The sequence below is a fragment of the Saimiri boliviensis genome, chromosome 11 (assembly GCF_048565385.1).
Source record: "Saimiri boliviensis isolate mSaiBol1 chromosome 11, mSaiBol1.pri, whole genome shotgun sequence".
Taxonomy (NCBI): Eukaryota; Metazoa; Chordata; class Mammalia; order Primates; family Cebidae; genus Saimiri; species Saimiri boliviensis.
Genome location: NC_133459.1, coordinates 11,599,923 through 11,627,688, shown reverse-complemented (window position 1 = coordinate 11,627,688; position 27,766 = coordinate 11,599,923). Strand labels below are relative to the sequence as shown.

The 27,766-nt window shown below is 52.3% G+C and overlaps 1 protein-coding gene across 3 annotated transcripts in view; it reads left to right on the top strand.

Moving 5' to 3' along the window:
- DHRS3 (dehydrogenase/reductase 3) overlaps positions 1 to 27,766 on the top strand; it is a 57,754-nt gene that overhangs the window by 5,163 nt on the left and 24,825 nt on the right. The window contains exon 1 of one of the 3 annotated variants that reach the window (XM_010346502.3): positions 20,296 to 20,409. The exons of the other annotated variants lie outside the window; for them this stretch is intronic. The gene's annotated coding sequence lies outside the window, so the exon portion shown is untranslated. Of the gene's footprint in view, positions 1 to 20,295; positions 20,410 to 27,766 lie in introns of those variants that run through there. 3 annotated transcript variants of the gene reach the window in all.

The following is a 27,766-nucleotide window of genomic DNA, read 5'->3' as shown; positions in this document are numbered from 1 at the left end:
TCCTGCCTCAGCCTCCCAAGTAGCTGGGACTACAGGTACCCGTCACTATGCCCGACTAATTTTTGTATTTTTAGTAGAGGTGGGGGTTTCACCATGTTAGTCAGGCTGGTCTTGAACTCCTGACCTCAAGCAGTCTGCCCGCCACAGTCTCCCAAGTGCTGGGATTACAGGCGTGAGCCACCGAGCCCGGCCCCTGTCATCATCTTATAAGGACATAAGTTATTGGATTCAGGGCACATACTAAATCCAGTGTGACTGCATCTGAAGTTCTGGATGGGCATGAAGTTTGGGGGATGCTGCGTTGTGGGAGCACAGAGGAACAGTTACTTTATAGCAAGGGCTCATGAAAGGCTTCGTGAAGGAAGGAGCCTTTGACTGAGCCTTGAGGAAGGTCAAGAGTTTCAACCAGAAGGGGTGTGACAAGGGCAATCTAGGTGCAAGAAACAAACCACCTGATCAGAGACTATCTGGGCCGGGCGTGGTAGCTCACGCCTGTAATCCCAGCACTTTGGAAGGCTGAGGCAGGCGGATCACAAGGTCAAGAGATCAAGACCATCCTGGCCATCCTGGCCAAACCCCGTCTCTACTAAAAATACAAAAATATTAGCTGGGCCTAGTGGTGTGTGCCTGTAGTCCCAGCTACTCGGGAGGCTGAGGCAGGAGAATCACTTGAACCCAGGAGGCGGAGGTTGCAGTGAGCTGGGATCGCACCACTGCACTCCAGCCTGGGCAACAGAGCAAGACTCCATCTCAAAAAAAAAAAAAAAAGGAAAAAAAAAAAGACTTTACCTGGCTGGAATTGGGGGAGGGAAGTGGAAAGGGAAGCGAGAAAACACCATGTTGTGGGCTAGGGAGGTAAACAGGGAGTTTACACCTCAGACTCTGGAGTCGGGTCAGTGCTGGTAAGAATAGGAAAACAGAAAAAGAAGAAAAGGGTCCACACGGGTCATCTGTGGGTCCCTGGAGTCATCAGGCCGAAACAGCTGCACTAACCAGTTTACAGGGGAGACAGCGGTGGCCCGTCTCGCCCATCGTCACTCTGTGCAGCCTGGAAGCAGGCAGGTGGGCTACCTGTTCCACCTGTGACATCTAGGAGAAGTGTTTCCACTTGGAACGTTGGTCACGACTGGCCTTATGAATCAGGCTATCTCATCAACAGACAAACACCTCCTTCTTACGCCCCCAGGCCCTTCCCTTGGGGAACAAAGGTGTCTGCCTCTGGGACCATGCCCTCCTGCACTCTTGCACCTGGACAGGAGGCCCAAGACTGAGTTCTTTCTATTTATTTACTTAAAAATAGAGAGGGGAGTCTCACTGTGTTGCTTAGGTTGGTCTCGAACTCTTGGACTCAAACAAGCCTCCCTTCTTGGCCTTCTAAAGTGCTGGGATTACAGGTATGAGCTGGCCCGCCCGGCCGAGACTGGGTTCTTGACCCTGGAAAAGTTACTGCCTTCTTGGTTTGCAGCTGTGAAGCACACCTATAAAATGAGAGGGGTTACAATTTGATCCCTAAGATCCTGGCATGCTCGAAAATTCTCATCTTATAGATCAGTCAACCTTTGAAAGCAGTGGATGGATCGCCAAGCTTTCCTGAGTTGTAGAGAGGAGACTTCGTGATGAAGAAAGCATTTGTCCCCGTTCACTGATGATCTCAGTCTTTGCTAGTCATTAGATGCCACAAAATGAAAGAGAAGCAACTCAAAGTTGGAAAATGTGCTACGCTCCAGCTCCACAGAACCCCACACCCATCTTTAAGTCCCTCAACAGTGTCTGCCGTGGATGTATTGCAGCGTTTGCAGAAGACGTTCATATTTCCAAACCATCGCTCCTAAGGGAACAAGAGACCCGAGTTACCCAACTAGCACATCAGACAAAATGTCCTGTTTTTTTCCTCCTAAAATCACGTTTGTCTATTTGAGCTTTCAAGAATGCCTCCTCCATCTAGTAATACTGAATGTGAGTCAAGTTCATTTTCAGTCTACCTAGCCCTTCTGCTCATTCTCATTTAGACTTCAAGCTCTTCTGAACTTCCATCTTTTCAGATGAAGCATGCTTGTTTATGGCTGGACAGCTCCCTTCCAAGCTCTTCTGATCTCTGTATCCTTGTGGTTACCTTCTCTGGTTCATTTCCATCTTGATATTTCCATCTTGTGATTTGCCAAGGCCATCTACTTTGAGAAAGTGATCTCAGCTGTATGTATGAGACATCCTTTCTACCCAGGAAATGTATCTGGTTGTCACAATCACTGTAACAAAAGGCCTCGTCTTAACTTGTCACTACCAGCGATATCCTACCACAGTTCTGAGTACCAGTGTGGAATGGGTCCCACACCTGACACGTTCCCCCTTATCCTTGGACAAAAGCGTGAAAACACCTAGAATGTTATGAGGTCATCCCCGTTGTCACCTTCAGGAGACACAATTTAAAAATACAAGTCTGGTCGGATGCGGTGGCTCACACCTGTAATCCCAGCACTTTGGGAGGCCAAGGTGGGCGGATCACCTGAGGTTGGGAGTTCGAGACCAGCTAGACCAACATGGAGAAACCCCGTCTCTACTAAAAATATAAAATTAGCCGGGTGTGGTGGTACATGCCTGTAATTCCAGCTACTCAGGAAGCTGAGACAGGAGAATCGCTTGAACCCGGGAGGCAGAGGTTGCGGTGAGCCGAGATTGTGCCATTGTACACCAGCCTGGGCAACAAGAGCAAAACTCCATCTCAAAAACAGCAACAACAAATATATATATGGCCGGGCGCGGTGGCTCAAGCCTGTAATCCCAGCACTTTGGGAGGCCGAGGCGGGTGGATCACGAGGTCAAGAGATCGAGACCATCCTGGTCAACATGGTGAAACCCCGTCTCTCCTAAAAATACAAAAAAATTAGCTGGGCATGGTGGCGCATGCCTGTAATCTTAGCTACTCAGGAGGCTGAGGCAGGAGAATTGCCTGAACCCAGGAGGTGGAGGTTGCGGTGAGCCGAGATCGCGCCATTGCACTCTAGCCTGGGTAACGAGCGAAACTTCGTCTCAAAAAAAAAAAAAAAAAAAAAAAAAAATATATATATATATATATATATATATATATATATATATGTCCATAAGATACTTGAAACATTTCAACATATTATTCACATGGACCATGAGGGTTAGGAAACCATTGAAGCCCATTGCAAAGAAGAAATGTGAGTCTATTTAGACACTAGCATGCCCACATCTGGGCTTATTTGCTGTGGCACCCTGAAATGAGTGAGATCTTAGAGTCTGAAAATGAGTACATGCCCAGATTCTCAACAAGAGAATGCCGGGTTAGCAAGTGAATGGTTAGTGGGAACTCATTCATACATTCAGCACATTTATTGAGCAACTGGTATATGCCAGGTGCTGTTCTGGGCACTGAAGGCATGCAGGGAGCAAACAGATAAAAATCCACACCTATGTAGTGAGAGCTGGCATTTTAGTAAAAGAAGCATAGAAAAAGCAAGTTCCATAGAACAGTACCTTCTCATGCCTGTAATCCCGGCACTTTAGGAGGCTGAGGTGGGCAGATCACTTGAGCTCAGGAGTTCAAGCCCAGCCTGACCCAACATGGGGAAATCCCGTCTCTACTAATAATACAAAAAAAAAAAAAAAAAAAATCGGCTGGTTGTGGTGGGGCACACCTGTAATCGCAGCTACTCAGGAGGCTGAGGGATGAGATCGCTTGATCCCAGGAGGCAGAGGTCGCAGTGAGCAGAGATCGTGCCACGGCATTCCCGCTTGAGCAACAGCGGGAGACTGTATCTCAAAAAAATAAATAAAAGAGTACATTGAATTGTCACAGGAAGCAATGAGGGGAGAACCAGTGAGGCAAAGAGGATGGGCAGGCCAGGGCCTGGGACGCCAGGTAGGGTCTGAAGAAGGCCACACTGAGAAGGGGACACAGGAGAGACCTGGAGGAGGCGAGGGTGGGGTGGGAAGGGAATGGTAGTGTTCCCGGAGAGGACGGAGCAAGGTCTCCGAGGAGAGCGTGTGCCTGGAGAGTCTGAGGACCCAGAGGCGGTCAGCGTGGCTGGAGCAGTGCGTGCGTGGGGAGGAAGAACTGAGGGAAACCGTTCCCGTGGAGGGCACGTGGACCTAGCTGACCCCAGGACCCAGGCGTCATGCCCTCACCCAGGCCTCAGCAGGTGGTCCCCTGGCTGCCGTGACATGCAGGCGGTGCAAGTGTCGTGACAGGGGTGGGAGACCCGTCGGGCTTCCGCGGCTCCTCCAAGAATATCACCCAGCCTTGCTTCGCCACCTTCGTTCAGAGCTTCGCAGAGCTCGGGGGATGCTCTCAGCATTGCCCTAGAGTTTCAGAGGATGCTGAGGGCCTCCGAGATCTTTACTGTCAAGATGGAAGTGTCTGGACTGAGGGAAATGTGGAATCTAGGCAGGCCGGGGGAGGGGGCCACTGTTGGAGGGGGCGGGAGGCAGCTGGTACCCAGCCCTCGGGGCTCTGCTGGAGCCTGGCTTCCAGCCAGATCCTGATCTGTCTTGCTGGTGACTGAGGTGAGGGGTGACAACCAGCTTCATGGTGACACGGCTCCAAGGAATCAAGACTACCTTGGCTTTGTTCATTCATTCAGCAAACTAGGCCTCAGCGCTGCGGCATGGAAACTCACAAACAAGGTTTTCTCCCTGTGGCACTGAGTGTTCCTGAGCGGCCACCTTCCCCAGACTGAAAAAGCTCCTGACGCTGTGGAATGATGGGTTGACACCCTAGCAGGCCTCTGATGGCAGAAGTGCTTAACTCCCTCCAAGATAAAATCAGATCCACTGTGCTGGTACTCGGAATGAAGGAGATGCTTTTCAGTCCGACTTTGTCAAATGACTTCTGGGGCGTTGTGGCTCGTGTGGGCCAGCAGTTTGACAGGGTCCTGAGCAATTGGAGGGTATCCAGGGAGCAGGCTCAAGGTGACGAGGACTAGAAGCCGTGACTTGGGTTGGGTGACGAATCCATGGGAATCTAGTTGACTGCGTAGGAGGCAGGAGAGGGTATCAGCTGCACTCCAGTACCAGAGAAGCATGGGACCTGTTCCAGATGGTTCTGGAGACCCACAGCAGGCCCGTGGGACACCTTGGAAATGCAGACCTCAGCACTACAAGAGGAACACCTTCCTGCCCTTTGGAACAGGCTGATCTTTAAGCAAACACGGTGTCGAGATTTCTGCATTGGGGGAGGTTAGGTTCTGGACAACCTCCTGGGTCCCTTCTACCTTTTGATTCTATGAGTCATTGTCATGATGTTAGTGAGGGCAGTGACCCAGGCAGGGGCAGGGGGCAGGAGGAAAAGAAGACACCAGCATCAATCAACCAACACTTGCAAATTAAAAGGAGGCAGCCCTCCTCAGCATGACTGCAGCACCATCCTCCAGCCTTAGTATCATTCCTTTGTCCTGGCTTTCCAAGGTGCTGGAGCAGCGAGGAGGCGGGAGGGTGCAGGGTGGGCACAGATTCATGTCCTTCACTCAGGCTTAGACTCCTGTGGCTTCCAAATTGGATGCTGATGGGTTTTTTGGGTTCCTAGTAATATTCATGATTGTGGTAATCTACATGGCTGTGGTACCACACGTGACTGATAATATATGTGACTGTGGTAATATACAAGGGGGCTTCAAAAAGTTTGTGGAAAATGGAATTAAAGGATGAGAATAAAAAACATAGGCCAGGCGCAGTGGCTCACTCCTGTAATTCTAGCACTGTGGGAGGCCGAGGCAGGCAGACCACTTAAGGTCAGGAGTTCAAGACCAGCTCATCTCCACTAAAAATGTAAAAAGTATCCAGGCATAGTGGTGTGTGCCTGTAATCCCAGCTATTCGGGAGGCTGAGGCAGGAGAATCACTTGAACCTGGCGGGTGGAGGTTGCAGTGAGTGGAGATTGCACCACTGCATTTCAGCCTGGGCAACAGAGCAAGACTGCGTCTCTCTATGTCTATACACACACAGACACACACACACACACACACACACACACACATATGTGTGCGTGTGCACTCTCTCTCTCCGTCTCTCTCTCTCTGTATATATATTTTTTTATTTCTTAACGTAAGCTTCATCAGGTTACAAGATGCTTTTGTAAGCGATGATACCAGCCATCTAGTCCGTCCGTAAATAACTGAGGGTCCTGCCGGGCGCGGTGGCTCACGCCTGTAATCCCAGCACTTTAGGAGGCTGAGGCGGGTGGATCACAAGGTCAGGAGATCAAGGCCATCCTGGCTAACACAGTGAAACCCTGTCTCTACTAAAAATACAAAAAATTAGCTGAGCGTGGTGGCATGTGCCTGTAGTCCCAACTATTGGGGAGGCTGAGGCAGGAGAATCACTTGAACCCGGGAGGTGGAGGTTGCAGTGAGCCGAGATTGTGCCACTGTGCTACAGCCTGGGTGACAGAGCAAGACTCTGTCTCAAAAAAAAAAAGATAAATAAATAACTGAGGGTCCTGAGAATTTAGCCATGTCAATGCAGTCTTTTTTTTTTTTTACATCATTAACTGAAGAAAAATGGATGCCCTTTGTCTTCGTCCTTTCTCCCATTGCTATAAAGGAAAGAGGTTTAATTGACGCACAGTTACACGTGGCTGAAGAGGCCTCAGGAAACTTACCACCATGGTGGAAGGAGAAGGGGAAGCAGGCACCTTCTTCACAAGGTGGCAGGAAGGAGAATGAACTGAGGAGGAACTGTCAAACACTTATAAAACCGTCAGATCGCATGAGAACTCACTCACTGTCACGAAACCAGCACAGACGAAACCACCCCCATGGACCAATACCTCCACCTGGTCTCTCCCTTGGCACGTGGGGATTAAGGGGATTATAATTCAAGAGGAGATCGGGGTGGGGACAGAAAGCCTCACTGTAGCACCTTTTAAAGATTTTTTAAGTGCCGGGCACGGTGGCTCAAGCCTGTAATCCCAGCACTTTGGGAGGCCGAGGCGGGTGGATCACAAGGTCAAGAGATCGAGACCATCCTGGTCAACATGGTGAAACCCCGTCTCTACTAAAAATACAAAAAAATTAGCTGGGCATGGTGGCGCGTGCCTGTAATCCCAGCTACTCAGGAGGCTGAGGCAGGAGAATTGCCTGAACCCAGGAGGCGGAGGTTGCGGTGAGCTGAGATCGCGCCATTGCACTCCAGCCCGGGTAACAAGAGCGAAACTCCATCTCAAAAAAAAAAAAAAAAAAAAAAAAAAAAGATTTTTTAAGATTAGGAAACAAAAGGAAGTCAGAAAACCAAACCAGTCCTGTAAGGTGGACGCCTAATGATTTCCCATCAAAACTCTCACAAATTGTCCTTGTTCAATGAGAGAAATGAACAGGAAACTTGGTGGAGCAGGACCATCTGGTGAGGCTTTCCTGGGTGTTTTTCTATGAAAATTTTGGCTAACTTTCTCAAAACACTCTCCTTATAAGCAGATATTATTGTTTTTGTCCCTCCAGAAAGTTAACAAGCACAATGCCTTGAACATCCCAAAAAAAACTACGGCCGTGACCTTTGCTCTCGCCTAGTCTGCTTTTGCTTTGACTGGGCGATTTCCACCTCTTGGTAGCCATTGCTTTGATTGTGTTTTGTCTTCAGGATCGTAGTGGTAAATGTTTCATCTTCTATTACAGTTCTTTGAAGACATACGTCAAGCTCTTGATCCCACTTGTTTAAAATTTTCATTGAAAGCTGTGCTCTTGTCTGCATGAATATACAATCCTGGGAATATACATGGCCATGGTACTATTAAAGACGTGATCTGGGTGCGGTAGTTTTGGTGCCCTTAGAATGGAAAGTTCGTTCGACTTTAATTTTTCAGTCAGAATTGGGTAAGCTGAACCAGTTGAGATGTCTACGGTATTGGCTATTGTTTCCTGCTGTGAATTGTCTGTTCTTTTCCGTTAGGGCACAAACAAGAGTTTTTTCTTTGCAATTTGATGTGGATGGTCTGGCATGTCCGGCTTCATCTTCAACATTGTCTCATCCCTTTTTATCAGGTTACCCATTTATTAACTGCTGATTTCTTTGGGGCGTTGTCCACATAAACTTTCCATAAAGCATCAGTGATTTCAGCATTCTTCCATCTAAGCAAGCTTCACTGTGTATTTGATGTCTGTTCTTGTTTCAGTTTTAGTAGAATTCATGTTGCTCTGATAGGAGCTCTTTTCAAATTGATGTCTTATCCTTCTTAGTGCCTCAAACTAGATCCCATTTAGTCATGTTATAACAAGTTAGTTATTTTGGTGCAAAAAAAAAAAAAGCTCAAATATATGCCTAGTTTTTTCATAATACACATTTTCCATGAACTTTTTGAAGACCCTTAGTACGTGACTGTGGAAATAGCATGAATGTAGGAATATACATGACTGGGAATATACATGGCCATGGTATTATTAAAGACTGTGGTCTGATGGAAACTGTGCATGATATTGTACACGACATTGCATTCTACATGACTGTGTTACTATATGTGACTGTAGTACCATACATGATGTGGTACTGTACATGGCTGTGATGCCATATATAACTGATAATATACATGACTGTAGTACTGTACATGATTGTACTAATATACATAACTGTGGTAATATACATAGCTGATACTGTATGTGACTGCAGTACTGTACATGATTGTGGTAATGTATATGATTATGGTAACACACATGTATGGTAATATACATGGCAGATACTATACATGACTTTGGTACTATACATGACCATGGTAATATACAAGATACTATACATGACCTTGGTAATATACAAGATAGATACTGTACGTGACCTTGGTAATATACAAGATGAATACATGACCATAGCAATATGAAAGATTGACACTGTACACAACCTTGGTAATATACGAGATTGATACCGTACATAACCGTGGTGATGTACAAGACTGATACAGTACGTGACCCTGGTAATATACATGGCTGTGGCACTGCATGTGGCTGTGGCAATGTATGTGATGTTGGTAACAAATGTGACTTGGCACTCTACGTGACTGCATGGTGCTTTTGCACATTCCTTGTCTTCCTTGACCTTCTTTTCTTGTTTTTGAGATGGAGTCTCGCCTGTCTCCCAGGCTAGAGTGCAGTGGCACAATCTTGGCTCACTGCAATCTCCATCTCCCAGGGCCAAGTGATTCTTGTGCCTCAGCCTCAGCCTCCCGAGTAGCTGGGACTACAGGTGTGCGTCATCACGCCCGGCTAATTTTTTGTATTTTAGTAGAGACGAGGTATCACCATGTTGCCCAGGGCGTTCTCAAACTCCTGAGCTCAGGTGATCTGCCCGCCTCAGTTTCCCAAAGTGCTGGGATTACAGGCATGAGCACTGCACCCAGTTCCTTGACCTTCTTGACTGTCCTCTAAGGTAGGTGTAACCACCACCCTTTTCTTTTCTTTTCTTTTTTGAGACAGAGTGTCACTCTGTCATCAGTCTAGAGTGTAGTGGAGCAATCTCGACTCACTGCAGCCTCCGCCTCCAGGGTTCAAGCGATTCTCCTGCCTCAGCCTCCTGAGTAGCTGGGACTACAGGCACACACCACCATGCCAAGCTAATTTTTGTATTTTCAGTAGAGATGGGGTTTCACCATGTTGGCCAGGATAGTCTTGATCTCTTGACCTCATGATCCACCCGCCTCAGCCTCCCAAAATGCTGGGATTACAGGTGTGAGCCACCGCACCCGGCCACCAGCACCCATTTCTGAGATGCAGGTGAAGTGAGCTGGGACACGTCGCTGGGAACAGATTCTGAACCCGGGCTTCCCAGCTTCAACACTCCATCTTTTCCCACTGCAACAAATAATCTCGGCCTGGCCTGGCCTGCCTCACTCAGGGTCATGGAGAGGTCAAGAGACAAGCTGTTAAGTAATGGGGCTTAGTACACGGGAGGGTTCTGGAGAGAGCTGTGATAAGCAGTCAGTGAGTCAACAGGATGCGGGCAGGGATGGAGCAAAATCCGCTTTTACACAAACAGCGTGTAGAGCACGGAGTAGCAGTATTTGCATACAATGAATGGGAGACTTGCCAAAGGAATAAAATAGTCCTCAGTTATCAGGGTTTCTTTTAAAGAGTAAACTGACAAGCAAGGGAATAGCACAGTTAAATTTCTGTCATTTGACAACCAGTGAGACAGCTTAACATGCAGGGACCCTGCTGCAGAGGAGTGAGTGAGTGACAGCTCCCTCTAGTTAAGCCTGAGGTCACTGAGCTCTGCATGGCCTGAGAGCTTTGATCACTGTAAATTAAGGAAAATCTTAGAAGACTTCTCGAAGGAGGTGGCAACTGAGGGGGTTGCAGTTAAGTCTCAGTTTTTTGCTGGTTATAGAGCCCTTCAAGGTTCTGACAGAAATATGAACTCTATCCCAAGAAGAATGTACACTCAAAATTTTGTAGTGTTTTTTATTTGTTTGTTTGTTTGTTCGAGATAGACTCTTGCTCTGTTGCCCAGGCTGGAGTGCAGTGGTGTGATCGTGGCTTACTACAACCTTCACCTCCAGGGTTCAAGAGATTCTCCTGCCTCAGCCTCCTGAGTAGCTGGGATTACAGGCGCCCGCCGCCGCGCTCGGCTGATTTTTGTGTTTTTAGTAGAGATGGGGCTTCACCATCTTGGCCAGGCTGGTCTAGGACTCCTGACCTCGTGATCCACCTGCCTCAATCTCCCAAAGTGCTGGGATTACATATGTGAGCCACCACTCCCAACCAAAGTTTTGTACTTTTAAGGGGTCATGTACCCCATCCCCTATCCTAGTCTCTGGGTTAAGAAGGCTTGGACTAGATACAATTAAAACCCATCTGAGTCCTACATGCTCAGATGCAGGCCCAGGGCAAGAGCTCATATGAGAGGCAGGGAACGCTCTGGTGTCCTGCGACGCAATAGCCATGCAAGCTCAGGGTGGAGAGTACAGATGTGTGGCTTGGTGCTTAAGGCCACCAGTGGTCAGCCTGGCGAAGGCCACTGGGTTCTAGCCTTTCTAGACAGGGTCTCGCTCTGTCACCCAGGCTGGAGTGCACTGGCACGATCTTGGCTCACTGCAGCCTCTGCCTCCCAGGTTTAAGCGATTCTCCTGCCTCAGCCTCCCAAGTAGCTGGGACTACAGGCATTCGTCACCACATCCGGGTAATTTTTGTATATTTTAGTAGAAATGGAGTTTCACCATATCGGACAGGCTGGTCTCAAACTCCTGACCTCATGATCCGCCCACCTCGGCCTCCCAAAGTGCTGAGATTACAGGTGTAAGCCACAGCGCCCGGCTGAAAGTCATTGCTTTAAAGAAAGGAAAAAAAAATAAGGCTTGAAAATAATGCTTCTAGGAAATGAGTCCGCCCACTCCCTTGCCTCGATGGAGCCTTCCTGGATTTGCTGGATGTCACCTCTTTAATGACACCTCCACCTTTGGCTCTTTACTCCAAGGTGCTGCAGCTTCTGGACCAATGTCTTCTAGTTCTCCTGGGCCTTTGCCCCTCAGGAGAGGGGTCCACACTCCCACCCCAGGTCCTGCTCTGCCCTCAGCCTGGGCACCTCCTCTCCCACTGGGGGTGCCTGTAAACTAGAAGCTCTGAGTGCCCAGCAGACTTTCTGAGACCGCCTCTCCAAGAGGTCCCAGCCGAAATCCGTCTGCCAGAAAGGACACAGGAGGCTTCCGCCTGGCCCTCCCTGCCTCCAGAGCACCCAGCCCTGGGAAAGTATGACTTGACAACCCCAGCCCCAAAGCCCAGACCTGGCCCATAGGCTGTGTCACAGCGGCCAAGATCCTTTGGGTGGTAGCGGCCGGCTCTGGCCGGAGCACTCATGCAATTTAGCGTGCCAGCAGGGCTGCTGGAACCCAGCGCCTAATGCGGTAGATTATGAGGGCCTCCCAGCGACTTGCTGGGTGACCTTGGGCGAGTGACTCTCTTGGGCTTTCGTTCCCTCATCTGAAGATGTGAAAATGTAGTGAAATCGCTCCTAGACCCCTCTGGGTTTCACAACTCCCGGCTGGGGCTGTGGCCTTGGGGGTGGGAGTGTGGATGCCCCTCTGCCCCAGCCCTTCTTCTGCGTGTTAGATCAGATGCTCTTCAGGGCACCAGGGACAAAAGGCAAAGGACCCTCTGGCCTGACTCACCCTAGTTCTGGGACTCCCCCAGGAAGGGGAGCCTTGTGCCCCTGCCACAGAAGCCCTCGGGGGAATTTGAACCCTTGACTCTTTCTAGAAGTCTGTAGGAGGGAACCACTCCCTACAGGGAAGTCTCAGAGTCTGGCCATCTCCCTTCCACCTGAGGCCTCTCCCCTGTTGAGATGCGGTGGCACAGCCCCTATCTTCCTAGGCAGGGGCTGGTCCAGTATAGGCCTTTCTGCAACCCAGGGGCTGAGGCTGGTCAGGGGCCTGGCCTCCACGCTGGTCCTGGCTGCCCAACCCCCACGACCATCCAACTTCCTCCGCACAAGGCATTAGTCATTTTTATCTCTGCATCCAAGTAGCTCAGTTGGTCAGGACTGGGCTTCGGTGAGGCCAAAGTCAGGGTGTTACCATAGCAACTCACCACGCCGTGTGGCTGCTTGTTGATATCCACAGGGGCAGGGGGCATGCCCTCCTCACTCACCAGAGAGCTGACACTTGGCACAGTATCTGCCCACAGTAGACACTATTTTTTTTTTTTTTTTTTTTTTTTTTGAGACGAAGTTTCGCTCTTGTTACCCAGGCTGGAGTGCAGTGGCGCGATCTCGGCTCACCACAACCTCCTCCTCCTGGGTTTAAGCAATTCTCCTGCCTCAGCCTCCCGAGTAGCTGGGACTACAGGCATGCACCACCATGCCCAGCTAATTTTTGTATTTTTAGTAGAGACGGGGTTTCACCTTGTTGACCGGGATGGCCTCGATCTCTTGACCTCGTGATCCACCCGCCTCGGCCTCCCAAAGTGCTGGGATTATAGGCGTGAGCCACCGCACCCGGCCCACAGTAGACACTTGTTAAATGGTTGTTACCTGAATGAATGCATGACTGACCCAGTGTAGCTAGTTAGAGCCAGTAATTACTGAGCACCTACTGTGTACCAGGGACTGTTCAAAGTCCTGACGTGTCACACGGTCATTTACTCCTCGAAGTGGGGACTCCAGCTTGGATACTGTTATCCTTTCCTTACCAATGGGACTCTGAGGGTCAGTAATTTAGAATCACACGGCTAGTAAATGGCCAAGCAGGGCTGGAACCCGGGGTGTCTCGTGTGCTTGTAACCAGTGAGTCTTGCCTCCTGGCTAACAGTTTCATGGAAGAGACGACACTGGTGGCACCTAGAGGAGTCTGTAGATTGAGTGTCTACATGGCTCAGACGACATCACCTCCAGCTCTCCTGACGGGGCTCTGGAGGTGTTCCTCAGATTGGTTTATCGACTCATGGGACCAGAAGGCCCTGGGCAGGGCTGACTTTGGGCACGTCTCCAGGGGCACAGTGCTGTCAATCTGTCAGGAGTCAATCTCCCTGCTTCTCTCTCCCCTAACCTTTAGGCAGACCTCTCTGCCACGGGCTTGCTCACAGCTACCCCTGCTGCTCCTAACTTAACTTTCCCGGCTCCCTCCGAGTGGACAGACAGGTGTTCTTTGCCCAGAGGTCCTGGAAGGGTCCAGGAATTAAGTCTCTCTGGCAGTGACTGGTGAGCCTGAACCAGAAATCGTGCTCTAATTGGCCATCTGTGGGTCACGGCCGGACTCTGAGCCAGGGGTATACCAGCCCCAGCCAAGCCATAGGGTTTGAGAGTGGGGAGGTGGGCTTCTGCAGGGGAGATGGGGGGCCGTCAGCAGGAGCAAGGGGCTCAGATGCAGATGTCCAGTATACCTTCTTATGGAAGGACAACTTTCATTTTCAGTCATGCCACGTGGAAACAGCCAGGAGACCCCGGCCTGCCTGTATCAGGGAGCCCTCCAGGTCGAATCCTGCAGACCTTATCAGGTCATTTGCTGATGCCTTAACCCCTTCTATCCCCGCAGGGGGAAAAAAAAATGATAGAATGGACTTTTCAGGGTTAAGCTGAAACCTCTGCCTTCAAGGAGACTGTAGTTCAAAGAGGCAAAATGCTCAACCACCAAAGTGGTCCAGCAACACACATGACTCCCTTCCAATTCTACGGGGCAGGAGTCCGACATGGATCCCACCAGGCTAAAATCAAGGGGTCACGGGGCTTCAAAGGGGCTACACAGCTGCACTCCTTCGTCAGGCCCTGGGGGAGAATCCACGTCCTTGCCCTTTCTGGCTTCTAGAAGCTAGCCGCATGCCTCGGTTTGTAGCCCCTTTCAAGATGGCTCCTCCATCAGTCACATCCAAAGTCTGTCAACAGACTGACTTCGGAAGCTTTTCTAGAAGATGTAAGGTCAATGTCACGTGAGAGGAAAGGAAGCCCCTTTGCTAGGTCACAGTTGCTAGTGATACTTCTCAGGTGCCAGAGGTCAGCTCTCCCCGCTCTCCAGCTATAGGGGAGCAGAAGAGAGATGATACTGGGTCCTTCCGCGGTGGTTTTGGGGGGAGGTCTCTGGAGTCCTTTTAGAGTTTCCCCAGCCCAGCAAGCAGTGGCCCCTCTCACAGGCCTGGTAGCCGGTCACCGTGGGGAGCTGGGGCCAGTGGGACTGTCAAGGGCGGCGTGACCTTCACCCAGGTAGGCAGTCCTGCCAGTCACACCCACATGGCATGTGTCCACCCTTGGCTGCACGGTCCGTGCTCTTACATTTCAGTTGCCAAAGAATTAAGAGTCTGGCGTCTCCGGACCACTTCCCTGTTTGCCCACAGCAGAGGAGACGGGGTCCTCCAGGGATGGCAGGACACAAGGTCAGTGTGGGCTGGACACACGGTGCCCTCCGAGGGCTCACACCTCCTCAGCCAGCAGATCCATGCCCTGGCTTTGTGGATGTTTCCTGAGCCTTCACGTCTGTGGAAACGTGAGTGCGTGTGTGTCCACACAGAGGTGCCTTTCTTTCTCAAGGAGCCAGTGTAGCACAGAGATTCAGATTTTGAGTTCAGGAGTCGAGCACACCAAAGTTCATATGCTAGCTCTTCTATTCACTTGCTGTGTGACCTTGGACAAGTTACTGGACCTCTCTGAGCCTCAGTTGCCTTATCTGTCAGATGATGATTAAATGAGATAATACATTTAAAGTCCAGAGCACAAAATGAATGCCCAGTAAGTGCTGGCCATGATGGTGAGGGTACAGATCATAACTGCACTCTCTACAAAAGTCTCCAGGGCATTTCTTTAAGACGGGAATGGCTTGTGTTTGTTTTATTCATAAGCACTGCTGATAGGTTCGCCTGGGGAGGAGATGCTGTGCCTTTGAGAGACTGCAGACTTTGAAGCAGGCAGATTCAGGTTTCAGTCCCAGCTCTTCTGGCTGGAGGCCTTCGACCCATCCCTTAGCACCTCTATAGCAGCTTCCTGTTGCTGCTGTAACAAATTATCACCAACTTAGTGGCTGAAAGCAACACACATTACTCCCTTCCAATTCTAGAGGACAGGAGTCCGAGATGGGTCCCACTGGGCTGAAATCAAGGGGTCAAGGCTGTGCTCCTTTGCAAGGCTCTAGGGCAGAATCCATGTCCTTGCTCTTTCTAGAAGCTAGCTGCATGCCTTGGCTCGTGGCCCCTTTGAAGATGGCCCCTCCATCTTCAAAGTCAACCACTCACACCCTATCTCCACGCGACTCTCTGCCTCCCTCGTCCAGTGGGATTACATCAGGCCTTCTTGGAGAACTGAGGATAATCTCTCCATCTGAAAATTGGCTGATTAGCACATTTAATTCCATCTGCAACGTGAATTCCTCTTTCCCATAGAAGATAACATATTCATAGGTTCTGGGATTGAAATATGGGTATCTCAGAGAAGGCGCATCGTTCAGTCAGCTACACGCTCTGGGCCTCAGTATCCTTATCTCTACAGTGGCAATGCAAGTCCCAGCCTCCCAGGGACCTTGGGAAGATTCCAGGTTATTGAACACGGTGGCAGGGGATGAAAAATGTTGGTTGGGTCTGTCCTGAGCACACAGCTCTGTTCCCAGTGCCACACAGAAAGGGAAGCTGTCACAGTCGCTGCGGTAGAGAAGCTGGCAGTGCAGCTGGTCATCAGGGAGGGTTTACCCTTGGAGGGCAAGACCAAAACAGGGGATCCTAATTGTGCCCCACCTGGGTGGGCAGCTTTTCCACAGGAGAGAAAACTCTGGGTCATCCCAGATGGCTTCCTGCAGAGTGGATTTGACGGAAGCGAAGGGCATTTGGGGGAGAGGGGCTCCCTTGGTCACAAGCACATGGTTGACATTGCATAAGTATGGCAGGGGGAAAAGACACCCATCCTCAGTCTTGCTGAGGAGATGGACCAGTAGCCTGCAGTGACCCTGGTGGGATGGGTGCCTTGGTGGGGCGGACTGTGGCTGGAGGCAGCTATGAGCACAGACCGGGGGTTCCAACCAGTCTTTGTTCTTAACAAAATGCTACCCACGTGCTGAACAATTTACATGGACAATCTGATTTCCTCCTCAGAGCAACCCTGTGATGCAGTAACTCTGACTGTTCCCAGTTTAAAGATGGAAATACTAGGGCTCAGAGAGGTTAAATACTTGCCTGAGGTCACACAGCCCCGGTAGCCATGGGGTTCGAACCCAGGCAGTCTGGCTTCTAGGAAAGGAAATGGGGCTGTGCCTAGGCTTGGGGTCTAAGCTGAGGCATTAGGATGAGGTAGAAGCAGCCGAAGGAAAATTCCAGGCGAAGGGAGAGAGCAGGGCTAGATAGTGGGAGATGAGGGAGTTTGTTTCCTTTGGAAAAATGACCCTGGCCTAGCCAGAACAAAAGTATGAGTGGGGAATGGAGAGAGATGGACAGGGCCATACCTCATAGAGCCTGGTGGTTGTGGGGTGAAGTTTGGGCATGATTGGGAGAGCACTAGGGAGCCACTGAAGCCTTTCTACAGGGTGCATGACCAGCCCACATTAATGGAAGGTGACGGAAGCCTCATAGTCCACAGAATTCTCTGATGTCGGAGGGATGTGATGCTCTCTGAGGACCACTGAAAATCACTTTCTGTGAGGCTGGTGCTCGGGAAAAGTCCCACTTCACCTGGCCCCATGGGCCCAGGGCCTGGTTTTTCTCCCAGCATCCTGGTCTCTGCAGGGTGTGCTGGCTGGGTCATTTCCATTGATTGTCCCCTGGCCCCTGAGTCCCCTGGCCCTCTGGGCCCAGAGCCACAGCCTGATAGCACGAGACCAGTCAGCCAGAAGGGCCCACTCCAAGGCAGTTGACCCTCGTCCTAGCAGAGATTAAACTGATTCCTAATTAATAGCTTGTAGGATAGCTACCTTGGCACAGCTTGCAAGTAATTTAAAGCTTGTCCTTAGAGGCTGGTCCATAAATTATGTTTAATTAGCCAAAGGTCTCCCTGGGACACATCAGCCCCAGTGTGAGATTGAGCCTACCAGCTCAGTGACCTCTGAATTTCATGTTGGAATCTGAAGGAGAAGCTGAAATACTCCAGTATATGTTTATCTTCCCTTTTCCAAAACAAGAGCTGAATGCTTCCCTCTGCTTGCAGCTCTGAGAGGTGCTGCCGCCGGGTCTGGGGGTCTCTGCTCCGCTAGTTCCTGGTTGTGCTCTTGAGCAATTACTGATACTCCCAGGGTCTCAGTGCCTTATCTCTAAAAAGAGGCCCAGAGCAAGTCCACACACCCTTATCTGAAACCCGTAAGGCTGGTGTATTTCATAGTTCCGATGTTTTGGACTTTAGAAATGCAATACAGCACACAGATCGATACCTAGTGATGGGCACAGCAAGGCCTGGGGCAGCCGCCCAGAACCACAGTGATAGTCACCGCAGTGGGATAAAGTGACCAGAAGTAGCCTCATGATAGTTCCAATTAGGGCCTGCCCTGAACATGTGCGTCAAAATTAAATGTGGGATTTTAGAGCCATTTGGATTCTAGAACCAAAGGTAAGGGGCCGTAAACCTCACTGTTGAACTCAGAGAAGCTCCTAAATAAATGCTCATTATGATGAGGACTGTCTTTTTTCTTTTAATTTTACTTTTTTTTTTTTTTAAATAGTCTTGCTCTGTCGCCCAGGCTAGAGTGCAGTGGCGTGATTTTGGCTCACAGCAACCTCCGCCTCCCAAGTTCAAGCAATTCTCTTGCCTCAGCCTCCTGAGTAGCTGGAATTAGAGGCACATACCACTGCACCCGGCTAATTTTTTGAATTTTTAGTAGAGATAGCGTTTCACCATCTTGGCCAGGCTTGTCTCGAACTCCTGACCTCGTGATCCACCCGCCTCGGCTTCCCAAAGTGCTGGGATTACAGGCGTGAGCCACCGCACCCAGCTTATTTTACTCTTTGAGACAGGATCTCACTCTGTCACCCGGACTGGAGTGCAGTGGTGCGAATTCAGCTCCCTGCAGCCTTAACCTCCCAGGCTCACGTGATCCTCCCGAGTAGCAGGGACTACAGGCGCGTACCACCAGGCCTGGCTAACTTTTGTATTTTTAGTGGAGACAGGGTTTCCCCATGTTGCCCGGGTTCGCTGTTTTTATTTTTCCTCTTTCTCCTACAGCTAATAGGCTGCCGTATCTACTGCCCCTGCGTCTCTGCGTGTATAGAGATTGCATGGTGCAGCGACTTGTAGTTTGCAAGTGTCACCTGTCTCCTGAGGATGTGTGATACGTTCCCCCTGGAGTGGTTCTGCCGGATCTGTGTTTGTGTTTCCTGCTGCCCAGGGAAGCGTGGGAGGCTCGTGACTTGGCACGAGGTCCCACCGGGTGTTCCTCTTGGGCACCCTCTGTGTGATGGCTGGGGCTGGCTTCCTGGGTGTGACCCAGGGATTCCCACTGGGCCCTGCACTCAGAAGCACCTGCAGTTGGTTTGAGCCCCTGATGTCACCATCTTGGAATTCTTTACAATTTTTGAACAAGAGACCCTGCGAATGATGTGGCTGGTCCTAACAATAGCCACACCACATGGGTTGTCAACTTCATCCCTCCCACGGTCCCCTCAAAGGGAAGTTACTAATATTTCCCAGGAGAGGCAAAACGATTTCATTCATTCATTCATTCACACAGTCACCCAGCACCTGATTACCGAGCCAGGTCTGGAAATTCCTCGGAGAGCCTACGTTCTAGAGAGCTTGTGTGTTTGAGAATGGGGAAAAGAGACAAAAACTAAGCAAACAAATAACCATGATAGTTCAGATAGTGCCTAAGTGCTGTAAAGACAAGAAAACAGAGTTGTGTGAGGGAGGAGGGTGTAAAGATGAGTTTCAGTGAAGGAGAAGCTGGCATCAGGGCTGGAGTTCAGCTGTGCCCTGCTGCACTCGCTAAAGATATGGGGTCATTTCTAGGTTCCCCACCCCCCACAAGGCAGGGTGGTCATTGTTAATGGAGTCCAAGTAGGGAAGTCAGTGGGGGTCTCCTCGAGCCAGGGGGGACTATTCATCCCTAAGACCTGGTCACCCCAGCTTCTCACAATAAACCCAGAGGCCAAGTCTGGGGGACAACGGGTGAGGAGAAGAACAGCCTTGGTTTCTCTGAGGGTTTCCAAGTTCTCGCCATGCCAGGCCCCTGGCACCTGAGGCTTCTGACCAGCCTGAGGCTTGGTGAGCATTTTCTTGCACTTCTGACCTTTCCCACACCAGCCCAGGGAGGCCAGTTTCAGTGTTCCCCACTTCCCCAGATGGAGATGGTGAAGCTCAGAGATGCCAAGTGACTCATCCAAAAGTCACACAGCAAATCAACTCCAGAGCAGATTCCTTGAGGCCCCAACCAGGCTGCTTTTCATTCCAAAGGGCAGTGCAGGCGCTGAGCGCGGAGCGCAGCTGCCAAGGGACTGCGGGCCAGGGCTGCTCTGGGAGCTCTGCGGGATAAACAGGCCCCCTGCTTCGGAAGGGAGGGGTGGTGCGCGGCCGTCGGGACACGTTACACCTCTTTATACCTGGAAGCCAGCCCCCCAATCCCCCAGCCCCCCATCCGGACTTTGCAAATGAGAAGTAATGAGCTTCCCAGAACGCCCAGAGCAAAGGCAGGCACCTCCCGGATCTCTTCCCACGAAAACCCAAAGCTGACCCCAGAGGCCCAGCCCTCGGGTTTAGAGGTTCCTTGGGGAGGCGGAGACAGAGACCCTCGTGGAGAGGTTGCCTCAGATGGGTGGGAGCTGCCAGTCCCCCAGGGTGCCTCGGGGGCGCGAGGCCGCTCCAGCTGGGCGGGTGCCCGCCAGGGGGGCGGCGAGGGCTGCCGGGACGGTTCACGCGGCGGCCAACAGACTGGCTGCGTGTTGCAATGTCTGGTGGCGTTTGCAGCATCCTGTCCCTGTGTGCAGCTGGGGTAACCTCGGGCCGGCGGAGAAGCGCGTGTGGCTCGCAGGCCCTGCGGCCGGAGGCTGCTGGCACCTTGCATCTCATTTACAGCTCCGGGTTCAGCCACAGGTCAGCGGCGCCCGTGACATCACGGCGTCTGTTTACCGCAGGGTCTGGGCAAGAGCGGGCGGTCCCGGGGCGGGAGGAGGACCCCGGCCCCTCCCTGCAGCGCCCCGGCCCCCAGCGCGGCTCCCCTCTCACCCCCTCCGCCTAGCCCCGCCCCGTCTGCACCTGAGACCCCGACGCAGCCCCCTTCCGCAGCCACCTACCCTGCCCCCTCCCCATCTGCACCTGAGATCCCAACCCAGCTCCCCTCCACAGCCCCCAGCCTGTCCCATCGGCCCCCATCAGTATCCTGACCCCACCGCGGCCCTCCTTCGCCACCCGCCCCAGGACCCCAACCCGTCCCCCTGCTTTCCCCCCAAAGCCCTCCCTTCTGCTCCCGGGACACCAACTAGCCCCCTCACCCGCTCCAGTCAGTCCCCTCCCTATCTGCACCCAGGACCCCAGCCTCGCCCCGCCCCCTCCCCATCTATCTCCCACCCCTTCCCATCCCTTTTCCACCCCTTTCCCATCCGCCGCGAGGGATCCCAGCCCAATCCCCACCCGGCACTGCAGCCCCGCCCAGCCCCTCCCGGGACCCCCGCGGCCCCGCCCCGCGCCCGCCCCTGGGCCCACGTTCAGAAAGACTTCCTGGAGCCTCCTGCCCGACCCGCTGGGGCTTGGCGGCTCCTCCTGCCACCCCCTCACGCCATCATGTGAGCCAGGCTGGCCTCCCGGCCGCGCACCGAGCCGGCTGCAGCTCGTTAGCTGTCAGGGCTGGGGTTGGGACGGCCTGGCCACTTTGTTATTGGAAACTGGGCTCGCCCCCGCTGCGCTAGGTGGGTCCCCGGCGGCGCTGGGGCAGCCTCTTCCCCGGGAGCTGCCCTTGCCACCTGGAACTGCTTTCTCGCTCACCGCCTCCCCTCCCCCTCCCTCTGCGTAAACCAATTGTTCTGGGAGCTATAGGGACCGGGGTCTCTTCCTGCACACCTGGGGCTTGCCAGCGCCAACCCTCCTGGAGAGGGAGGCGCTGGGGCTCAGGGAATGGCAACCCCGTTCTTCCATTTGCTCAGGCCAAATCCTCTGGGAAGCTCACTTTCTCCAGTACCCAGCTCTGCAGACATCCTGAACCCCCCTTCCCCCATGACCTAAGCACCCCAGCCCAGCTTCATGTCAGAGGGGGTTGTTTCTCTGCTTACAAACTCCCGATCTACCCCATCTCACAATGGAATTCAAAGTCCTGCAGTGGCTGGTGTTCCACACTGGTCTCCGTGCTGGAGAAGCTCATTCCACCCCAGGGCCTTTGCACTCGCTGTTCCCTCTGCCAGGGATGCTCTTCCTTCATGCGTATCACTCCCTCTTCACATCCCTCAGGTCTCTTCCAAAACATTATCTTAACCAAGATTTCCCTGCCCCCCATCTAAATACCACTCCCACCCCGTAATCACTCCCTCCAACCCCTTACAAACCTATGTGTCCCTCCCACGCACTTCCAGCCACCTCTAGTTAATATAGCCATTCGTTCGTGTGAACAAGTGTTCATGCTGGTTGTCCCTGGACTTACAGGCAAGCAAACTCCGCAAGTGAGATAAATGTATTCCCCGCTGTATCCCAGGGCCTCCAAAGTGCCACAGTGCCACAAATACGAATGAATGAATGAATGAATGAATGAATGAATGAGGCAGGACAGGGCTGTTAAAATTCGTGAATGGTTCCATATTTAAAAAAAAAAAGAGAGAGAGAGAGCTTGCTTTGGGCTCCAAGCCTTGCTTTGAAACTTGTAGTAGTGCAACCTGCATGAGTTACTTCGACTGTCCAAATCCCAGCCTGCTGGACGGTAATCTGGAGATTTGGCTGCGGGGGGGTGCGGGGGGGGAGGGGCGGTCTGTAGGTGTCGGCTCCTCCCTCCCCTCCTTGGCACCCCTACCCCAAGGTCACCGGGCACTGTCCAAGCAAGAGGTCCAGTTGGGGAAACGGGGCAAAGGTTGTGGGGCATGAGCCAGGAACTCTAGCCTGAGTTTCTCTGCCTCCATGTTTTGCCAAGTGCGGCCCTGGGAGTCAGATGAAGGTGCAGGCCCCGGCTGGTCTCGTGGGCTGTGGATGTTTGTGAAAAGAAACATCAGCCCTTGGGTTTCTGGCTGCGGGAGAGCAGTGTTCTGCCCGCCCCGGGTCAGCCTTTGTGACCGTTTCTCTGGATGGTTTTCTGAGTGGTCCCAAAAAGGTTCACAAGAATCACACCCAGGGGTGAGGCGGAGACTCTGCCCGGTTGTCACGCGCTGGCCCTCGGCAGGGCGTGGTTTTAGGGTTTGAGGGAGTGTCCTCAGGAACGCGAGGTGTTCATTACAGGGGGACACATGCCTGTCTCAGCAGCTGGGAAGGAGGAGTCTGGGAAATCAAAGAAGGATAGAAATCAAATCAGAGCTGATGTTTGTGGGGTTGGGGCATTTTACATGAAGACCTCTTGGGTAGAGACGCTTGAGCAGAACCTATGAGAAGAGAAAGTGCCCAGGTGCGGTGGCTCACTCCTGTAATCCCAGCACTTTGGGAGGCTGAGGCAGGAGGATCACTCAAAGCCATGAGTTCAAGACCAGCCTGGGCAGCAATGTGAGACCCCTGCCTCTACAAATAATCATCATCATAATTTTTTAAAAGAAGGGAGGGTGCCCTGCAAGGAGAGGGATACTTGGAAAAAGAGAGCAGAGAGCAGCCAGTGCAAAGGCCCCGAGGTAGAGCAGGCCGGTGCTTATGCAGGGCAGGGACCTGGGGGCAGACCAAGAAGGGCCTGCGATCCCAGTAAACACTAGATTCCAGTCTGTGAGATGGGCAGCCGTCAGTAGTCATGAGCAGGGTGACGTAGTCTGATACATTCTAGAAGGATCTCTGGCTGCTGTGTTGAGAACAGACTGAGGCAGGGCCCTGGGGCAAAGGTAGGAGCCGGGTGATGTGTTGTGACCAGGTGAAGGGTCCACCCGTAGTTCAGGTGAGGGGCGCTGTGGCAGGGCCCCGCGGGGCAGCCATGGAGCGGGCGAGAGGTGGTGAGGAGCCTCTGGATTTCAGAGGTCAGGCTGACAGGGTGCCTGCTGGAGTGGACATACGGTGAGAGAAAACACAATGCAGGACAGTGACGAGGCTTCAGAGGTTAAAAGACCTGGGCATCTGAAAACATGGAGTGGCGTGGAGGGGATGCAGCCTCCGTCGCCTCCCAGCTTCAGGAGCCTGGGGCTGCGCCTCACTTGGCCTCCTCCACTGAATGAGGATGATGGAGCCCACTTGTTAGTTTCCTGTCGGTGGCACAACAAATGACCACCAGCTGCGTGGCCCAAACACCAGCACTGCTGCCACGGTCCTGAGGACCGGAAGTCCAAACCCCAGCTGTCAGCAGGACCCCACTCCCTCCCGGGTTCTAGGGGAGGGCCCGTTCTTGTCTCTTTCAGCTCCTGGTGGCTCTTGGCAGCTCCTGGCATCGTGCAGCTTGTGGCCAGTGGCCGCCTCACTGCGGTCTCTGCCTCGGGCTTCACACAGCCTTCCCCTCCCCTCTGTGTGTCTGTCTTCTGTCTCTTCTGAGGACACCAGTCCTTAGATTCAGAGCTAACCTAGGGTGATCTCACTTTGAGATCCCAACTCACTTACAGCCACTCAATTACAAAGACGCTTTTTCTCTATAAGGTCACATTCACAGGTACCAGGGTGTAGGACTTGGACACAGCTTTTCAGGGGACACTAATCAGCCGACTGTACCACCCTTGGCAGCCAAGAGGACTCAGTCTAAGTGCCCAGAGCAGGCCTGGCATGCAGCAGAAGTCCACAGATTGTTCACTGAGGTGGTGGTGACTGCTTGCCACTGTCCCTCCCTGCCCACTTGGAGACCAAGGATGCTCCAGGCACACCCCTCACCCCCTCACAGCAGCCACCAGCCCTGGGCACCGTGCTGACCCATGCTCAGAACAGCTTCTGTCCTCACCTGTCCTCCCACCTGAGCCCCATAAGCCCCCGGTGTCCTTGCAGAGGGGCAAGGAGCATCTCTGTCACACCCCCCACCCCCTACTTTTTCTTTGAGATGGAGTTTTGCTCTTGTTGCCCAGGCTGGAGTGCTTGGCTCACCACAACCTCCGCCTCCCAGGTTCAAGCGATTCTCTTGCCTCAGCCTCTCGAGTAGCTGGGATTACAGGCATGCACCATCATGACTGGCTAATTTTGTATTTTCTTTAGTAGAGATGGAGTTTCTCCATGTTGGTCAGGCTAGTTTTGAACTCCCGACCTCAGGTCATCTGCCTACCTTGGCCTCCCGAATGGCTGGGATTGTAGGCGTGAGCCACCGTGTCTGGCCTCTGTCACCCCTTTCATAACCACTTGGTTATCAGGACCACATGATGACCGCACCTTTCCCCCCTTCCCTGGGAGGTGAGCACCTCTCTGTCCAGTCCTTGGCACATGGCTTGTGCTCCGTGTACCTGTGCAATGAATGGATATGTTGGGGTCACTTTGCTCCTGCAGGTGAAGTCAGTAGCCAAGGGCACAGATTGCATAAGCTCGGATTCCAGTGCTACCGCTGACCACTTGGAATTATGTTACGTAGCCCCTTGGTGCGTCAGTTTTCTCTTGTATGAGCCGTTCTAGAGCTGACAGAGGAATAGACAGCCGACTGCACCCATGCTGAGGCGGTGTGGCCAGCTAGTGAGCCCCACGTGCATTCCAGGGCCACTGTCATTCCTGTGCCTCCCAAGCGGGTTGGTTTCAGGCTGGACGTCCGCCTGGAGAAAGTCTCTCCAGGTTGCGGTCAGGGACTTGTGGGAGCGCAACGCGGCTGGCTGATCTAATTTGAGGAGCTTCATCACAATCCTCCCCAACAGCTGAGGCAGCGGTAGCCAAAACATTCTCGGCAGGCCAAAACAGGGGCCCGGAGCCAGGGAGAGCCTGTTTCACAGGGCTACGTGGGAGAGACCAGCCTAGGCTTCCGCAGCTCAGCAGGGCAGGAACAGGAAGGACACTAGCCTAAGTCTCTGACACAGAGGCCCAGTGGCTTCTGTCACCTCTGACCTCCCTCCCCGGGTTGGCGATTCTTCTGCCTCAGCCTCTCCAGGAGCTGGGATTACGGGCATGTGCCATCATGCCTGGCTAATTTTGTATTTTTTTAGTAGAGATGGAGTTTCTCCATGTTGGTCAGGCTGGTTTGGAACTCCCGACCTCAGGTGATCTGCCTGCCTTGGCCTCCCAGAGTGCTGGGATTACAGGCGTGAGCCACTGCGCCTGGCCTGTAGCAAAGCTGGGGCTGTACCAATACATGCTAGCGGTTACTTTTTTTTTTTTTTTTTTTTTTTTTTAAGAGATGGGATTTCATCCCCTTGGCCAGACTGGTCTTGAACTGCTGACCTCATGATCCACCCACCTTGGCCTCCCAAAGTGCTAGGATTCTAGGCGTGAGCAATGGCGCCTGACCTTTTTCCTCTTTTTTCTGAGACAGAGTCTTACTCTGTTGCCCAGGCTGGAGTGCAGTGGCACGATCTCAGCTCACAGCAACCTCTGCCTCCCGGGTTCAAGCGATTCTCCTGCCTCAGCCTCCCAAGTAACTGGGGTTACAGGTACACGCCACCATGCCTAACTTTTTTGTATTTTTAGTAGAGAGAGGGTTTTACCACGATGACCAGGTTGCTCTTGAATGCCTGACCTCATGATCCGCCTGCCTCAGCCTCCCAAAGTGCCGGGATTACAGGCGTGAGCCACCGCACCTGGCCAGCTGTTACTATTTTTATTAGCACAGCAACAAATCGTCCCCCTTGCTAGTGGAAGATCCAGTACCCTGTTGGGGTAACGGTTGCCTGCAAGACCCCTTCTGAAGCTGTGTGTCTGGCCTTCCCTAGAAACAGCCTTGAGTGGGGCAAAACCACATAATCTCACGATCTCTCTGTCCCCATCCTGACAGCATGCAGACTGGACTGTGTAGAGTGTGGAAGACGCCTCCGGGGAGAAAAGGTGGAAGGGATCAGAAAGTCTGGGGAGGAGAGGTTGCAAGGCGGAACCCCGATCATTGTGGATCAGCGTGATCAGTGTGGATCTGTATTGGAAGCAGAAGGGCTGGTAGGCTTCTTGGGCATGCGCAGGTGGCAGGCCAGCACTCTCAATGGGTGACAGCTCGAGGGATCCCACTAGGGTCCATTCAGAGAAGGCAGGCTTCTTTCCAGGGCTGTGCTGGAGAGGAACAGGCTGCGGATTCAGAGTCACGTTCCATCTATTTTTTTTAGAGACAGAGTCTTGGTAGAAATGACTATTCTAGGCGGGCCGCCGTGGTTCAGGCCTGTAATCCCAGCACTTCAGGAGGCCGAGGCAGGTGGATCACCTGAGGTTGGGAGTTCAAGACCAGACTGACCAACATGGTAAAACCCTGTTTCTACTAAAAATACAAAAATTAGCCGGGCATGGTGGCAGACGCCTGTAATCCCAGCTACTTGGGAGGCTGAGGCAGGAGAATCTCTTGAACCCCGGAGGCCCCTGCCTCAGGCTGCCATTAGGCTGAGGCCTGCAGGCTCTGAGAGCAGGGCAGGGTGGGAGACTGCTGAGAAGCTCCGCTGTGTGGCTCACAGATGGAGGGGGACCAGGGGGTGAGGGTGGTCCTGGCAGACCTGAGGCAAGAGGATCCCTTGAGCCCAGGAATTCGATCATGCCACTGCACTCTGGCCTAGGTGATAGAGCAAGACCCTGTCCCTAGAAATAAATAAAAATTAAATTAAAAATGAAAGTTCCCTCTGGCTGCCCAGAGGTGAACTGATGAGGGGACAAGAGACCGCTGGATTTGGAGTGGGAAGAAGGAGCCGTGGAAGGCGTCTGTCACAGCCCAGGTGAAAGAACAATGTGACGTGGACCAGCATGGGACTGTGGAAGGCAGCAGTAGATACACTGGAGGTGTGTGAGGGATGAAAAACCCAGATCCCCCATCTCGGCCTCCCAAAGTGCTGGGATTATAGGCGTGAGCCACCATGTCTAACTCACAGCTGGCATGTATGGTTCCCTTTCTTAATCCTCCCAACTACCCTTCAAAGTGGGTATTTTATGCTGCATGTGATGGCTCATACCCAGCAGTTTGGGAGAACAAGGCAGGCGGATCACTTGAGATCAGGAGTTCAAGACCAGCCTGGCCAACATGGTGAAACCCTATCTCTACTAAAAATACAAAAATTATCCGGGCTTGGTGGCACAGGCCTGTGCTCCCAGCTATCTGAGAGGCTGAGGCAGAAGAATTGCTTGAACCTGGGAGCAGAGGTTGCCGTGAGCCGAGATCGCGCCACTGCACTCCAGCCTAGGCCACAGAGTGAGGCTCCATCTCAAAAAAAAAAAAAAAAAAAAAAAAAGAAAGAAAGAAAAGGAGAAGAAAAAAGTGGATGTTTTAAAC